The following is a 4585-nucleotide window of genomic DNA, read 5'->3' as shown; positions in this document are numbered from 1 at the left end:
GTGTCCCTGCCCGTGGCAGGGGTTGGAGCTGGAGGAGCTTTAAGGTCCCTTCCAACCCAAACCACTCTGGGATTCTATGATCTATTAAACTACACTTGCTTTTCATTCGTGTACAAAAAGGCAAGGAAACTCCCCCTGCAACCACACCCAGAGCTGCCCCTTTCTGTGCACCCACTTCAATTACACCAGCGAAGTCTCTGCCCAGACACAAGAAGTGACAGCAGGAAGTCTGGAGAGGAAGGTTTGCAAACCCCTCTATTTACTCAGCCACGCTGCACATGGATAACCTTCCCCAGCTACATGGATAACCTTGTGTCAGAGCTCTAAGGCTGGCACTGGGCTCCTTGTTCTAAAGCAGCTTTTCCAACCATCCCAGGAATCCCAGCACAGAAAGCATTAATCCTCTCCTTTTAGGCCAGTCCCTTTTCCTCAGCTACGCCTCATTTCAACACCAAAATGCCCATTCCTTGAAGACTCAAATATGGGGCAAAGCCACCTCAGCATAGAAGGAACAGAATGAAGTGTAAGGACTTCAGGAAGCTGTGATGGATTCTGTAATACCAACTGTCACCCTAACACCAGGGTGACACTGGCTTAGTGCACAAAATTGGCAACTGATAATGAGCTTAGCTCACTGTGACTTCACCCAGTGATCCATGGTTTATCCCAGCACTTGAACCTAGGGCTGTGGTGACACCATCAAATGCTCATCAGTTGCTTTCTGGCCTCAGCAGGCACCTGTGTAGACACAGAGATCCAAGAATAGCCTAAATTTCAGGTTCCAGTGCTAGTGAACTCTTAGCTGATGACCTCCGAGGGCTCACTGGAGTGCTGCTGGTGGTGCTCAGAAGCAAGGGCTTTCCTTTCAGAGCAGGTTACAGGTTTCCTGCCCACCACTTCCTGCTATTAAGAACTTCCCATTCAGCCCAACATGCTTTTAAGCCTCCTATATTCCTCTCAGATGATGGCTGGAACAAAAGCTCTTTGAAAACGTAACCTTGTGCTGCTCAGAAGCAAAGACACACAAAGCCCAACTCTGCAACAGTTGCCAAGGATACACCAAGTCCTAACAAAACGAAGCCTCAATTAGTCTGGGTGGGCCCATCATTAACTCCCTTGGATTGTTTGGCTTCTGGAAGATGGGAATTAGGCTAACAGGCTGCTCAGGAGCTCAGCTTTTCTTTGGGCAGACATTCAACCACTCACATTAACAAAGCAAAACGACATCCTGACATTCCCCAGTGAAGCCTCATGGGCTCCCATTTCCCTGTGGAGCTTGCAAAAGAGCAACAAACCTGAGATCATCAATATAAGCAACAGTACAACCTCTTTAGCATGTTGTGTCTTAAATACAGCTACCACTGCTCTGGAATCCCCACTGGAAAAGGTATTCAACAGGGAGTCGTCTTTCCAGTACATAAACCTGGTATCAGTGGCAGAGAAGAGATAAGCTTTCCTGTTTGCGCTATTCACTGCTGCTGTGGACCTTCACAAACAACCAGAGAACAGGAACAGAAGATGGTTGTGTTCATTCCTTCCATCAATAAAACAAAGATCTTGTATCCCAAAACACTGCTGTGCTGCTGGAACATCTCCTTCCAGTGCTCCCACACTGGCAGGAGCAAAATGACGATGCCTCCGCAGAGAAAAGGTCTCTGTTGGCAATGCACACCCCCCAGTAGGACAGCCCTCCCTCCTCTGCTCACCCCACCTGAGCTCTGTGGTGCATTTGAAGACCAAAACCCACATGTTAAAACTCGGAGCAGTGTTGTTAGAGCTGATGATAGTGCTGGCAGGAGTTAAAATGAGCTTGTTTTGGATGGACGCCTTCACAAGGCACCAGGATAAGATCATTCTCCTTGTTTTTAAATCATCAGTTTAGTAGGGACAGGAGAACAGAACGGCTTTAACCTGCCAGAGGGGAGACTGAGATGAGCTCTTGGACAGAAGTTCTTCCCTGTGAGGGTGCTGAGGCGCTGGCACAGGGTGCCCAGAGAAGCTGTGGCTGCCCCATCCCTGGCAGTGTTCAAGGCCAGGTTGGACACAGGGGCTTGGAGCAACCTGCTCTAGTGGAAGGTGTCGCTGCCTGTGGTGGGGCTGGAGCTGGAGGAGCTTTGAGGTCCCTTCCAACCTGAACCATTCCATGATTCTGTGATTCCATAACAATAAATGATATGCTAATATACGAATGATAACTGTGCATAAACTTGAAGCAGAAAGGCTATCTCCTCCACAGCCACGGGACGTCTCAGGACACAAGGAGAGGCTCTAACTATCCGATCAGCTCTGCCATCTGCTCTTGCAACCTCACCAAGAGTGAGTCAGTGCAGCTCTCCCTGAGCTCAGAACGAGGCTTCCCACGACTGAGTGGGCCAAACAATACACTGCAAACCCCAGTCACGAGGGAGCCTGCTTCAGGTTTCTGCTCCCAGGTTGAACAGCTCAGTGCAGAGAAGCCTCTGGCTCAGCCCAGCACGACCGTTCCAGTCGCTCTGAAGCAACCAGCACTTACAGCCGCAGCTCCTCAAAAGACTTCACGGAGTAGAGGGGTGACGTGGGGTCCCTCTGCAGCACCTCCACCTGATTCGTGGTGTCAACCAGGTTACTGCGGATCAGCTTGTTCAGCAAGGACTGAGCAGCTCTGTCCTCTGGGGAGAGAGGAGGGAGAAGAAAGAGAACTCAGTCACAGCCTGCTCCAGGTGCTGCTCCCACTGCGCTTCAACTGGCTTTACTGAGCCAGCTAAAAAGGACAAGATGGATCCAAACACTGAAGTTCTCCACTACAGAGCAATGGCATAAGAGAGCCCAAAGCCGAGTGAGAAATCTATCAAGATATCCCAGATTCCATTTAAAACCCAGGAAGACAAAGCCAAGTGAGCACTGTTTTAAGGGGGGCTTAACAGAAGCCTGCTTATTTATGATACTATAGCTCAGGATCTAACTGGAAGGCAGGACAGGGTGCAAAGCCTCACAAAGCCTCACTATTATCCAACATGTGCACAGACAGACACCTTTTAGGGTTGTTTTTTTCCTATTTAAAGCAAGTCTGAGCACAAAGTGGACTTTGAAAGATGCCCAGGCTGAAATGCAGAGAGGGCTGAGGATAAATGGGCTCAAACCAGGAGGTGAAACTGCTGCACCTTAGGGTTTTGCTAACAAAGCTGTTTTCTAACAGCACCTTCTGAAGGATTTAAAGCCATTACCCAACTCTTCAGAGCCATCTCATAAACACAACGTGTTGGTTGCTACAGCAGGTTATCCAACTGCTCCTGTAGCCAGCCCTGCCTCTGAGGATACTGCTATCCCCTTATCTCCACTCTAATCCAGGAGGCTCCCAAGTTATTACAGGACCCAACGGCCTTAAAAGCATTATGGAGGAAGGACATGTCCTACAATTAAGTCCTTGGGGCAGGATACAAGATCAGCCATCCTGAGACATAAGGCAGACTTACTTTACATACAAAATCCATTTCCTCCCAACATTCCTTGCCAAAGGATTTTCCAAGGCAGCACTTACCCTTCTCCTCATCTTCCGTCTTCTCAATGTTGTCATCTGCCTTGACAACAGCACCTAAAGTCAAACAGGTTTGGGGCAGATGTGAGCTCAGGCCTCAGCAGCTGCCCACCCCAGGAGGAGTTTTAGGGTTCCAATATTGTGGGACAAGCTCCAGAAGGGCTCATTTTCCTGATGGAAACAGCTCTGCTCTGTCTGGGTGTGGAAGAAACCCAAGTCACCCCTTGCTCCATGCGGCCAAACTGCTGCTTATCAATCACACCAACAGATTTTGCTCCTTGAACACAGCAAACCAGCATTTAACAAGTCAGCCCAGCAGAACCAGCATGTGAGGCTTTTGATCTTAACTTTAATTGTAGCTTTATGTTCCCCCTTTCCAGATTTCCTTAACTAACTGGGAATTTGCTTTGGCAATGGAAGAACACTGTGCCCTTTCCAGGGCCATTCCAGTGGCTGTCACTCACCGTTGGCATCTGGTTTGGGTTTTTCCTCCTTCAGGTGTAAACTGCTCAACTACAGACAAGGAAAAACACAGCATCAGAGTTGTTCTGGCTTTGGACAAGGGACGTAGGCACAGGACAAGGGGAATGGCTTTAACCTGGCAGAGGGGAGGCTGAGATGAGCTCCGAGGCAGAAGCTCTTCCCTGTGAGGTCAGCTCTCATGCAGGACCCATCACCAGCTAAAACTACTGCACAGAGCCCAGCACACCCCCGTGCTTGGGGGGAAATGGGATGAGCTTCACTCCATCGGTTCGAACACAAATACCCCCTTCTCTAAGCTGTAACACGGAGAAGGGGGTTGTTTCCTCACCCTGCATCTCCACGCCCCAACAGCTCTGCCGGTGGCAAAAGGGAGGCTGGAAGCCGGGGTCAGGCACAGTCCCAGCGGCACAACACGGTCCCTCGCACCCGGGGCGGGTTCTACCACCCAAAACGGGACGGGGAGACGAGCCTCGGGGTCCGAGCACCACGAGTTAACACTCCCCACCCTAAACCGCAGCGCGGGGGAAGAGAAAACCCCAAACCTCGAAGAAATATCGCTCTTATCATTAGAAACGAGGGGGGAAAGGG

At 50.1% G+C, this 4585-nt stretch overlaps 1 protein-coding gene across 2 annotated transcripts in view; it reads right to left on the bottom strand.

The window, feature by feature from the left end:
* LOC104403972 (ATP-dependent RNA helicase DDX19B) overlaps positions 1 to 4021 on the bottom strand; it is a 9675-nt gene extending 5654 nt beyond the window's left edge. The window contains exons 1-3 of one of the 2 annotated variants that reach the window (XM_010012281.1): positions 3976 to 4021; positions 3518 to 3577; positions 2513 to 2648 (exon numbers count right to left, since the gene is read on the bottom strand). The gene's annotated coding sequence lies outside the window, so the exon portion shown is untranslated. The remainder of the gene's footprint in view (positions 1 to 2512; positions 2649 to 3517; positions 3578 to 3975) is intronic. The other variant, XM_010012282.1, reaches the window with a different exon arrangement.
* Between the last annotated feature and the right edge of the window lie 564 nt (positions 4022 to 4585).

The sequence above is a fragment of the Nestor notabilis genome, unplaced genomic scaffold (genome assembly GCF_000696875.1).
Source record: "Nestor notabilis isolate BGI_N333 unplaced genomic scaffold, ASM69687v1 scaffold21443, whole genome shotgun sequence".
Classification (NCBI taxonomy): Eukaryota; Metazoa; Chordata; class Aves; order Psittaciformes; family Psittacidae; genus Nestor; species Nestor notabilis.
The sequence above is the reverse complement of the archived record's forward strand: the minus strand, read 5'-3'. Positions and strand labels throughout refer to the sequence as shown.